Source organism: Pelobates fuscus, chromosome 3, assembly GCF_036172605.1.
Source record: "Pelobates fuscus isolate aPelFus1 chromosome 3, aPelFus1.pri, whole genome shotgun sequence".
NCBI classification, from domain to species: domain Eukaryota; kingdom Metazoa; phylum Chordata; class Amphibia; order Anura; family Pelobatidae; genus Pelobates; species Pelobates fuscus.
The window spans coordinates 161,543,474-161,556,761 of record NC_086319.1 but is presented as its reverse complement, the minus strand read 5'-3'; the positions used below and the strand labels follow the sequence as shown (position 1 = coordinate 161,556,761).

Below are 13,288 nucleotides of genomic sequence, written 5' to 3'. Positions count from 1 at the left end.
TATTATGACAGTTTTAGAGGCATAATTTTGGTATAGCATGACAGTGTTAGAGGCAGGAACTTGGCATATCATGTCAGTTTTAGAGGCAGAAACTTGGCACATCATGGCAGTTTTAGAGGTATAATTTTGGGTATCATGGCAGTTTTAGAGGCAGAAGCTTGGCACATCATGGTAATCTGTTTTAGAGGCATACAACTGCTTACTCACAGACTCAATCAGATTTAGAAGTTCTGTGTCCCGCTCTTTTATCCAGGCAACTAACGTTGATTACCCAGTGGCAGTGGCATACTAAGGTGGGGGGGCGGTACGCCCCGGGTGCCGCTCGCTAGGGGGTGCCCAGGCAGACTGTGTCGGGTCCTGGGTCACTGACCGAGGACCTGACACCAGGAGGGGGCACGGCGGCTTGCTCGATATGCCGGGAGATGCCCCTCCTGCGCCTATCACAGACACCGGTCTGCAGCTCCGCAGTATACAGAGCTGCGGACCATGTGTCTCACGAGATCTGATCAATCAGAGCATTGCCACGGGTTACCAAGGCAACGCTCTGACTGTGTCTTGTGAGATTTATGGTCTGCAGCTCTGCGGAGCTGCAGACCGGATATTATGACCACCAGGGAGCCCACCGGACCACCAGGTAATTAAGGTATTTAGTCCCCCCTCTGCCCATCCCTCACACCATCACCCCCTCCCCCTCACTCCCTCCCACTCACCATCACTCCCCTCTCCCTCTCATCATCACCCCCCTCCCTCACACCATCACCCCCCTCTCCCCCTCCCATCACCCCCCTCTCCCCCTCCCTTCACCCTCCTCCCTCACATCACCCCCCTCACCCTCACCCCCTCCCACTCACCCTCACTCCCCTCTCTCTCTCATCATCACCCCATTCCTCACACCATCAACCCCCTCCCTCCCTCTCACCATCATCCCTCTCCCTCTCATCATCACCCCCTCCCTCTCACCATCACCCCCTCCTTCACACCATCACCCCCTCCCACTCACCATCACCCACTCTCCCTCAAACCATCACCCTCTCCCTCACACATTACCCGCTCCATCACAGTATTACTTCCCCCTCCCTCTCACCTTCCCCCCTCTCTTAAACCATCACCATCACCCCCTCCCTCTCACCATCACCCCCTCCCTCATTATCCACTATACAAGCACACACTGCATCCACTACACAAACACACTACATTCACTATACAAACACACTACATACACTATACAAACACACATAGACACAGACTTATACATGTGTATCTGTATGTGTGTTGGTATACGTGTATCTGTTTGTGTGTCTGTGTCTCTATGTGTGTGTCGATATCTGTATGTGTTTCTGTGCCTGTGTATCTCTCTCTGTGTGTCTGTATGTGTGTGTGTCAGTGTTTGTCTGTATCTGTGTATGACTGTGTTTCTATGTAACTGCATTTGTGTACTCATGTGTTTGTGTATGTGTGCCTGTGTGTGTATATGTGAGTATATGTGCATCTCAGCATTTCGCCTACACTACACACAAATACAACCCTGCATCCAAATGTCAACACTACATAAAAACACACCACCATATTCAAAAACCACACTACAGAAAAAGGCATGCTTGCATTCAAATGTCAATACGTGCAAATACACCCGTACATTCACTCACACATACTCCATACAAAAACATGCGTACATTCACACACACAAACACTGCTTGGTGCTAAATACATAAAAAAAAAAAAAACCTGGCTCGGTGCTAAATACATTTAAAAAATTGCCAGTGTTTTTTACATTTTTAAGCTGGGGGTGTGCCAAATATAGCAACCACCCCGGGTGCCAAACGCTCCAGTTACACCCCTGCCCAATAGTGGAAATAATGTAGAGAGGGCCCTGGTGCAAATATGTTTTCTGGGCCCCCCTCTAGTGCAAGTGTGGCCAAAAGGTAGATCCCCATCTGTCGGAGAACTTCAACAATGCTATGTCAGCTGGGGATCTACCATTTGCCCATCGTTGCAGGGTTATATTTGTGAGCAGTGTTTGAGCGTTTGTAAGCATGTTTTTGTATAAAGTATATGTGTGCATGTATGGGTATATTTGTAAGTACTGTTGCCATTGGAATGTAGTGGTGTACTTGTGTGTAATGTTTGCATCTGAATGCAGGGGTGTTTGTATGTAGTGTTGGACTTTAAATGCAGGTGTGCTTTTTGTGTGTAGAGTTGTTTTTTGAATGAAGGGGTGTATATAATTTTAGTGTTTTAATACAGGGGTGTGTTTGTATGCATGTTTATTTGCGTTTGATTGCAGTGCGTATGTAGTGGATGTAGTGCGTGTGTAGTGGATGCAGTGTGTGTATATTGTGTGTATAAAATATACATATACACAATGTGTGTTTGAATGTAAGCATGTTTTGTATGGAGTATGTGTGTGAATGTTGGTGTTTGAATGCAGGTGTGCATTTGTGTGTAGTGTATACACTTCCACACACATAAAGAGACACACACTGACACACATGCAAATACACAGACACACAAATACACACACACACACATACACACAATGACACCTATTTTCCCACACACAGATACACAGACACTCATGTACACAGATACACACTGACACAAAAGGACACACAGATACACATACATACAGAGACAGTAGGTGAGGGTGACAGTGTGGGGGCAGAGTGAGAAAGGGTTACAGTGTGTGGGGGGAGAGGTGGAATTACAGTGGGGGGACAGGGAGAGAAGGGGTTACAATGTGGGAGGGGGGGTCAGGGTGTGGGGGCTGTGTCCTAAATTCCCTGGTGGTCCAGTGTCTCTTACTGGTGGTCCGGTGGGTTAACTCTGCGTTCTGAAGCTCCGCCGGGTGCAGAGCTGCAGACCGTGTGATAGAAGTCTTGTGAGCTACCAGAGTGTTGCCATGGTAACGCTCTGGGAGCTCGCAAGACTTCTATCACACGGTCTGCAGCTCTGCACTCGGCGGAGCTGCAGACTCGGCGGCATACACTGCAAGCTGCAGGGCCCCCTCCTGGTGTCGGGCCCGTGATCACGGGCCAAGGGCCCAACTAATCAGTCTGCCTGTCTTTCTCTTAGGTCCCCGGCAACCCTGGAGGCGTGGGTCAGCACAACCCACTGGAAGTCGCGACCCACACTTTGGGAAACCCTGTACTAAAATATGATTATTTTTTTTAATGATTTGAAGTGTGGAGTGGTTCCCAGTCAGTCGTTATTTAGTCTGTCCGTTCAATCTCACAGTCAGCAATTGAGAAAACATACAGAGAACAAGCGGACAAATTAAAAGGTTTCTTTTTTTCCTCGTTATTTGCTTTGTATACCCTGTCTGTGTCTGGCCTGGCCTGAACTGGAATGTGATGTTATTTGGGAAAGGTTTACTAGAACTTTAGAAGAAAATGGATGAGCACCTAAAAACCTTAACACAAGTTATAGATGATTTTCAATGTTTTATTCTATGGTATAATTTCCAGAAAAGTGTAGTTCCCTCCTTTTAATTTATTTTGACCGAGGACTAACTATGGTTTAGGTCAGGCAAGGGGAATTCTTCTATAAAAGAGCCAGATCAGGGTATCATTTGTTAAGAGCTTAAACCTAGATCTAGTATGAATAGCGTACACTTATCCTATAATTGGGGATTGTACAACTATACTCTATTCATACTAGAGCTGGGTTTAAGCTCTAACAAATGATACCCTGATCTGGCTCTTTTATATAAAAAATCCCCTTACAGAACTGAGGCTATATCTTCTGGTAAGTTTTATATTGGGACTTTATATTGGACATTTTATTGTTATTATTGTACTTTGGTCTCTTTTATTATATTTTTTTTTATTTATACTAGTGTTTTTTGTTTTTTTTTACTATTTTGGCGTTACCTCCATTCCCCTTGTTTGTACCAGTGGGGACCAGGCTGGTCAGGTACAGGTCAAGGGAAAGAGCTGCCATAGCTGCTGCAGACTGCACTACTCCCGTACAAGTGCCATAGGTTGCTGATCCCTGGTTTAATTTATTACTGTCCAATGCCGTAACCCTCCTCATTTTCTCCTACAACTACATGTAAGTTGAATTTTGGAAGAGTTTAGCCATCAATTCCACTAAAATTAAAATTGATTAACTTTTTGATGTGCTACAAACAAGTTAATCCCACTATATTTTAGGTCATACATTTATACATAACCATAACTTTAAAAAAGGATAGAGTCCTAGAATTTTTTTTGATATGCATTAAAAATACGATTACAATAAAACTTATGTTACATAACTTCCAGCATTTCACAGCACGCAAGGATGTAGCAATGTCACTGCACAAGCCTTTCACAGCAGGAGGCTATAAAGATGTATCACTTTGCTACAGAGTAAGAATGTTGATATTTAAAACAAAATACATGTTAATGAAAGCATCAACTTCCTGATCATTTCCTTACTGCTGCATCTAAGGCTCTGTTATCTAGCAGTTATTGCTCGGATACTATTGTTTTTCTGGATTGTTTATTTGCTGCGCATCATTACATATAAATTTAGAAAGATAAAGACAGGCTATTTTCCTGTAACATGACAAATGTTGTAAAGAGGACAGTTTTGCAGCTAAATAAAGCCTGATTAGGTATGTGACATGGAAATACAAAAAAAAACACTTAAAAAGAGTAAAATACTTTGCTACGAAACATCTTTTACAGTACGTGAATTCGATTTAGTACAGCCACAGTTTTTGCTTTGGCATCTCAGCAAAATTACGCCAGGATTGCTATTTACTAACAGATAAAAGTTTGCCGCAATGGCAATTAGTAAAAGGTTCCATCTGGAGCACAAGAGCTCCGTAAAAAAACAGACAAACTATGATGCCATTTTCCATTGACTAAATGGTGACAAGTTTCAAGAGCTTCAAAACAGCATTTTTCATTGTGTGGATGCAATGCCTAGTGAGACCAGATGTCCATAGACGAGCTACATCTGTATAATTAACCATTTTACAAGGTTATTCATTAAATTAGTATCAGAAGTTTAAGGCAGCCCTTTTTACTAACCTCGTTCCAGCGCCGGGAGCGCTGGAACGAGGTTCCCCCTGTTTTTTCAAAATGTAAAAATGACGAAATAGGCGGGCACAAGCAGGGAGCAATCAGACGCTTCCATTCGGAAGCGTCATTGCTCCCTTGTGCGTATGCGCGGCTTCGCCACACATGCGCACATACTTCATATGGCGGCATTCATGCCGCCCTATGAAGTCCTGAGCGCACTACCGTGCATGCGCGCGGTGTGCGCAGCCGCAAGCTGAGTTGACTGACAGCTCATCTTGAGGTCTTTGCCCGCCCCCTCTCCTCTGCTGACAGGCAGGAGAGAGAAGACGCGCACACAGTGCCTTCTCTCTCTTGCACATGTCAGACGTATTTTAATACGTCTGACGTGTACATGGCCTTTTTAGGGCCATACATGATAGGAAGTCCCTCTGGTGGCCGTCTGAGTGACGGCCACTGGAGGTATTCCTATCAATCAATGTAAACACTGTATTTTCTCTGAAAATACAGTGTTTACATTAGATTGCCTGCAGGGAGCTATAGATCTCACCTGAACAACTACATTAAGCTGTAGTTGTTCAGGTGACTATAGTGTCCCTTTAAATATAATGCTAATGTAGCTGAACTGAAAGCATAGCTGACATAGAGAATGCTTCCAGTTCAGCAATTTTTTCTTAGAATCTGAAATTCACTTTGAACTCTTACTTTTTTTTTTTTTTTTGTAAATATATTTTTACTATTTTCTTTTTCGTTGTTTGTATGCATAAAGAAAATTCTTTACAGTGACTCGCAGGTCATTTTGTATGGTAAAGCATATTGTGATATACAGAGACTCACAGGTGTCAATGTTCCAAATCGCATTTACAATCTGTCGGACACGCAGGTCCCGTTTCATACACATAGTTGTAACACAGTCAAGTAACAGTAAAGAATGGGCGAGGTTATTTACGTGTATTCCCTGTTCAGTTTTGTAAGTATAGCCCGGTATAATGGGGGAGATAGCCCTCATCTAGAATTCTACAAACCCATCTTGCGGGGAGGGTTAATATAAGAAGTAACATTTGTAGAGTATGCGGGGGGCCCCCTAACCACCTGGCCCCCTGTCTCGTATGTCAGCAAGGCCCGAAAGTCGGCCTGGTAGGCGAACATCAGCCAATGAGTCCATATGTCTGCGTAAGCTTGGGGGCGACCTTGGGCCATGAATGTTAGTTCTTCGAGTCGTCTCAGCTCTTCCATTTTAACGAACCATAATGTCAGTGGGGGGTCTCCTTTCTCCAGTAAGGGGGTACTACTTGTTTAGCTGTGTTTAGGATCCTAATGGACATTGATTTCTTGTATCTAGCTGTCAAGGCGGTGGTGTGGTGCAGGAGAAAAGTGGCTGGTCGAAAGGGCGTGGGGTTGTCCGATAATTTCTGGAGGATGGTATTGATTGCTGACCAGAAGGGTCTGATACCCAGTGTGGTGCGTCAGCGCCAGCAGGCTCCGTCTAAAGCAGGGTTGATGCTCTAGAGGAGGTGAGGCATTCTGCACCAGAGCATCAGCACTTTACATGCTGTTTCCTGTGTTTTGCTAGCTAATGTGGAGTGGTGTACTAAATCGCAGATCTTTCCCCATTGGTTTATGGTAAAGGTCTCGCCCAGTGCGACTTCCCACTTCCCCATGTACCCGGGAGCTGGGAGGTTCAGTTGCGTGTGCAGTAAGGAGTACAAAAGGGATATGGCACATGGCTGCGGGTCGGGTTCGACACACTGACGCTCAAAGGAGGTGAGAGCTCTGTATATGTCAGGTTGTTGGGGGAGCTGTCTAAGGAACCTGCTCAGTTGTTCGCATTTAAGGGTATGTAGAAAGGTCACCGCAGTTCCCCCCAGCAAGCCACGTAATGTCGTAGCCGGTAGCTGGCAGCTGGCACATTGCTCAGGGTCCTTTCCCTCTTTAGGGATCAGGGCGATGTTGGCCACCATGGTTTGTGTGGTGAGGATGTCTGCAAATTGTTTAAAATAGCGTATGGTCAGGCCATCAGGGCCCGAGCTTTTGCCTGGTTTGGTGGCCTACACCGCTGCCGCCAGTTTCTCTACGGTCAAAGGTGATTCTAAAGCCCTTCTGGCTTCAACCATCAGTTTCATGTGAGTCTGGATGGCATCCGCCCCTGGAATCAGTGGAGAGTGTTCCGATCTGTCCCCGTCGAGTACAGAACGAGGGTAAACAGTGCATTTAACGTACAGTAAGCAAACAAACTGTGGGACTGTGTAAAAATATTGGTAACCTGGCCATGGAGGGCCATCGCTATATTTAGGGTGGTGTTTACTCTGTGGAGTAACTCAGGTACTGCAGTCACCTACTCCCGCTCATTTTTATACGACGTGGTGTAAAGGAATAAAAAAAACTACCTGAGGATAAGTGGCCCTCATATGCATATAAAATGTCTGGCAATGACCATTACAGATTCAGAATGATTGTGTAATAAAGTTGACTGCAAATATGTGTATTCAATTTTATATTTATCTAAAATATGAAGCAATATGTCTTCCAACAGTCCTGGGTTCAGTGGGACAGTCACAATTTGGAGTACTTTCTTAGGGCTTCCAGAAAAGGAATAGCAGAGAAAAATCAACAACATGAACAATGTGAGCGTATTATCAGATGCACTGTGTATGCTGATCTCACCTTCAGCCCAAACAAGTGCACCCCAGCTTAACATGCTTCATTTTTGGAATGAATACAACTTTCGTTTTGGGCAGTCATGCCCACGTGAAGTCACTAATGATGTATACAGGGTCAGGGTATGACCCTTACTGACTTACTCCAAACCAGTCTATTATTTCTTACAACCTTAGTGGGAATGAAGCTAGATGTTTAATGTGGGCTTCAACAGCATCCATTTGCCGAGTGTAAAAAGCATTGTAAGGCTCCACACTCACTATCATGTGAGCACATCCATGCATATGTAGCCCCAAGAAAAAGCTTCAATACTTTGACATTGGACCTTTATGCTAACTGAAATAGAGATAAAACATAGAGGTTTAAAAAAATTATAACATTTTATGTGGACATTTTCTTTGAGCTGTCTAATATAATTAAGAAATATAGTATAATTATTTACAAAGTGTTAGTATACCATTAGCAGACTCTTACCAAATGATCAAAACAGGATTTACAGTCAACTGAAATAAGTCTATACTTATTTAGAAAGCATGTAATTTTTGGTGGAACTGGTATCATCTTGCCCCAAACTTAGGTCACACAGGTTGGTTATTGATTATAATTAATCATTAATCATGTATCATCATCACAATCATTAATGATTTCTCTAAATTTTTGTGTTGAAAGCCCAATATGTTGAGGGGTGTTGAGTTTACAACCAATTTAGAAACATTTAGGCCAAAAAAAATAAAAAAAAATAATATTTCTTTAATGTATTTATTACTGCTATTTATAAAGTGCCAACATATTCCGCAGTGCTGTACAATTAGTGGAGAATGTACACACTATCAACAGACAAATACAAAAGGTAGAGAAGACCCTGACCGTAAACTGATATCAAGCCATTGAAGGTCTGTTATACAAACTGCTTAGCTAGATAGCCCGTGAGCTTACAATCTGATTATTTTGACCTATATGTTCTACGCCAGATGTCAACATAATGTGACTCACTGTAAAGAAAACTCCCAGGGTCTCATTTTGTTAAACAGGGCAACACTTAATGATAATAATAAATTATATACTGACACATTAGGAAGAATCATAGATTAAGCTGGTTACTTTGTTTTAACATCTATATATTGCAATATATGCCATTACAATCTCGGATGGTACACATATGTTTTATATTGTGAATCACATGTAAAATTAAATATATCACGTTGATTGGTTTATTCTGGCCTTTTATAGCATCTTTAAAAATTCTATTTAAAAGGGCACTTGAAAATATTTCAGAACATATTCATATTAAAGAGACACTATAGTCACCCAGGCCACTTCAGCTCAATTAAGTGGTCTGGGTGCCAGGTCCCTCAGGTCCCTAGAGTCTGGCTTAACCCCAAATGTAAACATAGCAGTTTCTCTGAAAATGCTATGTTTACATTAGGAAGGTTTAACCCTAGAGGGACCTGGCACCCAGACCACTTCATTGAGCTGAAGTGGTCTGGGTGACTATAGTGTTCCTTTAAGGTAAGTGGCTGAAGGCTTTTTAACCCCTTCAGCGCCACGGGAGGGGGACCCTGATGGTGAGGGCACCCTTAGGGCACTATAGTTTCAGGAAAACAAGTTTGTTTTCCTGACACTATAGTTATCCTTTAAGGACTTCCCATACCTTAATATTTCTCAAATTGCATTCATTATTTTCCCAGCCACCTGGGAGAAAAGTTTTTCCTCTACACGCCTTACTTCCTGCTTTGCCTTATAACAGGCGCCTACACAAGAAATCTAGTAAGAGATCATAGATAGATTCCCAAATGTGCTTAAAAAAACTCAGATAATAGCCGTTTTAACAGGTTCAAACACATGCATTAATGACAAAAAGCATATATTTCAAATCTTTTCGGTGATTAATTATATCAGAAAAAATATGAGAAATCCTTAAACTCCAATAGACTGTAAGCTTGTTTGAGCAGGGTCCTCTTCAACCTATCGTTCCTGTAAGTTTTCTTGTAATTGTCCTATTTAAGTTAAATTGGCTAGAGATAGACTATGACAAGAAGTTTTTTTGAGATAGAAGCTCAAAGCAAAGTGGCCAACAAAACACAATGTGAATGAGTGACAAGAGAGCAACACACATGGTTTTGTGTACTTGTGTACGTTCTGTGTACTGGTTCACTAGATGTCAACGTAAACATATAAACTATAAACAGCCTATAAACTATAGTGCTTCCTATGTCCATGTCCTTTTTCCTATTACGCTATCCTAGTTGTTCCCTTAAGAAAGCGTTGGGAGGCTATTGCACATGCGCAGAAAAACGCTGTGGTGCAAAAATCTGCATCTCCTCATAGAAATGCACTGAATCAATGCATCTCTAAGGGGAGCATTCAGCATCTCCACGCAGAGTGTGGAGACACTGATTGTAGGTGTTGCACACTGTGCTATGCTATAGACACCAGAACAACTACATTAAGCTGTAATAGTTCTGGTGACTATATTGTCTCTTTAAGATAAAGTTGCTTTGGCGATTAAAACGTCCCTTTAATTAATACAAAAAAAAACATGAATGAAATGACTTGGTAAGCTTATGAAATCTGTATTGTGACATCTAAATGTATGTCATATAATTTTATATACAGCTTTTAATAATTGCAGTTTATGGGACCCATTTCCACTGATACCGATGGCAAGACCTGCATTAGCTGATAAATGGAAACCACTCAGGATTATGCAGAAGGTGCAGATACGCAGAAAACAAGGGAAAATTCTGAAGTTTTAATCTATATTTATCTTATATTTGCATCTATTTTAGGACATTAGCCTCATATGCATTGCAATAGAAAGGTTAGTGGATTTTCCACCATCAAAAAAAGCAGTACATTCACCAAACTAAATGCATCATGCAAATGTTATTTGATTATTCTACATTTTATTATGAGAGAATAACATCCTCCTGTCACTGACATTACATGTGAGATTGAAAACCTTGCTTGTAAGTGTATATAAATATATAAATTGTTGTGCTCGTACGATACAGTGAAACCCATATGGTACTGATTTTAATGCCAATCAAAATGGTCGCCAAATAAAAAAGTACAGCAGCAATACCCAATAACGACTAAATACATTTAGGCAATGTTTACAACCATATTGATTACCACAATGTTTAAACACTACTCTTGATCCACTCATGTTAGGAATATAAGGAAAACAGTTTATGTACTGCTGAAGTTCTCTTTTTAGTGAAACTTAACACAGGAAGCAAGAGAAGCGATCTCTTTAATCAAGATTCCAATATATAAGGTTTCAATTAGAGTCCTTTGAGGGCCAGAGGGGTCAACCCTACTAATGTTTTACTCATATACTGGACAATGTTTTAGTCATGCATTTTTATTTATTTTTTATAAGTAAATGTTCAAAATTGAAACTGGGCCTGATATTTCTACATACCATTTTTGTATCCCCTTAAGGCCCAGTAACAGAATGATTCTATCATAACAAGCCATTATTTAAAGACCCTATATCAAGGGTGCCCAAAAGTGTGATCTCCAGATGTAGAACTACAACTCCCATGATGCTTTGAATACCTTTAGAATGACTAAACATCATGGAAGCTGTAGGTTTAAGACATCTGGGGAATCTACCTTTTGTGCACCCCTGTCCTACAGCAAAAAATAATGCCAAATTTATTTAGATATACATTCCATACTAGCAAGGGTTCTTCAGTGTATGATATAGACAAAAATATATCATTGGTCTTAGAATGGTTAAATGCCTAGATTCAGTGCTATCCCATGAAATGGCATTGGTTTAAGAAAAAAAGATTTTATGTTTCACATGTGATTTTTACAAGTGTCACACATAATCTGTTGATGAACTCTTTTAGTCTCTACAGGGGGTGCTCGGCCATTGGCGTTTAAAGGGTTATTGGTTAAAATATTCCCTTCTTCCCATTGAAGCTAATAACCTTTAAAAAAAAAAAGAAAATCTAACCTCATTCAATAGAAGGTATCCCAGTAATCTAACCCTTTGAGCACCAGCTGCCACAGGATATGTTTCTTTCATGATGTTCAACCATCTAGTGAATGTAATCTTTAAGAGCCAAAGTGCCAAAGGTTAGCCATATTTGGGCTAACCCCACTCACTGCCAGCTTGTCGCCCAATCTGTCAGTTCCACAATACATTTCTGCAGACTTTTCAATTGCAGAACAAATGTCAAATACAACTAATTGTACTTATTGCTGGTACCCCAAATGTTGTCTATAAAACTTGTAATTCTCTCCAATACATTTTGGCCAGTCTTGCAAAGATTTTTTGCTTTTAAAGAAATGTATACACATCACAATCTAAATGGGTATATAAACATATTTTTATACACATTATATTAGCAATACTGTATATTTCTAGGTGTGTATGTACGCACACACATAACAATATAATGGAAAATGCATACTGTACTGTACCTCTCTCAAAATCCAGGGAGCAGCTCCATTCTCTACCTCCCTCATCTTGTGTAACTTGAGAATGAGACTGCTATTAGAACAGCCAGCATCTGGATTCTTGGACCTCTCCCTCCCCTCTTTTGTTAAACTTCCAAATCCCCTAAAAAAAAAAGAGAATAAATTGCAAAGTTTTTAAATTCTTCTTTTTCTCAGTCCCAAAAAATGCAGCAAGTTTGCAAAATCTCTACACTTCCCCGGCTGTCTCCCCTCCTCCAAACATCCTGCGCTCTCTATTTCCCTGCTGATAATAGGGGACTTTTTTTTTTTTTTTTTTTTGGTTGTGATTTCTGGAAATTCTTCTGCCCTCTCCCTCTGTCTCTCTTTGGAGTTTCTCTGTTTCCTCCTCTCTCTCTCTCTCTCCCCTCCTCCTGGTTCTTATTTTCCCACCCTTGCAAGCCTGACCCATTCTGACTTCTTGATCTGCAGCTGGCTGGGGGAAAAGTTTCGTTTCCATAGAAACCAATGGCTCTGAATACAGGATGGGCCTGTAGATTAGGGGATAGGGGTCAGGATGCAGAAACCTTAACCCTTTTATCTACTCAGTGCCACACATAAAACACTGTAGGTTCTGCTGGTACTGAAAGGGTTACCCAGGACAAAAAACACAAAACTTTCCTTATTGTGTAAGGCTTTTAAATACATAATATTCTGTGTATGTACGTATATACATCACATTAAAAATAATAATAACACAGAATATATGACATTTTACTTTTTATTAATTAATTAAGCAATAGTAAATAACTGACAAAATCCACAGATGCCCTTTAAAAGTGATTTGGATTCTTAATCATGGATTTTTGGTTCCCCATGCCATTGCATGTATGCTAAACGCTTGTTATATACTTGTACAAAAAAGTTATCACACAAGTGGAAAAAATTAAAAGTAAATGGGTTATGAGTGCTATATGCAGGTACAGTCAGTATAGAGGATTTAAGTTGAAGTATATGATAAAATAATCAGTCATGATTCTTACTTACTCTTTGAAAAGAGAGACTTGATATGAAGATAGGTAGTAAAGTAATGGGATAACTCTGAGCATTCCTATGAAAGGAAAATCTTAAAAAGTGCAGCTCATTGTACAACTGATGGGGCAATAGGTCATTGAACAAATCATTTTTAAGTGGTTGGAGCTCTCTTAACA

The 13,288-nt window shown here is 41.1% G+C and overlaps 1 protein-coding gene across 2 annotated transcripts in view; it reads right to left on the bottom strand.

The window, feature by feature from the left end:
* DENND2A (DENN domain containing 2A) overlaps nucleotides 1–12,395 on the bottom strand; it is a 130,151-nt gene extending 117,756 nt beyond the window's left edge. For both annotated transcript variants that reach the window (XM_063447595.1, XM_063447596.1), the window contains exon 1: nucleotides 12,105–12,395. The gene's annotated coding sequence lies outside the window, so the exon portion shown is untranslated. The remainder of the gene's footprint in view (nucleotides 1–12,104) is intronic.
* Nucleotides 12,396–13,288: the final 893 nt, after the last annotated feature.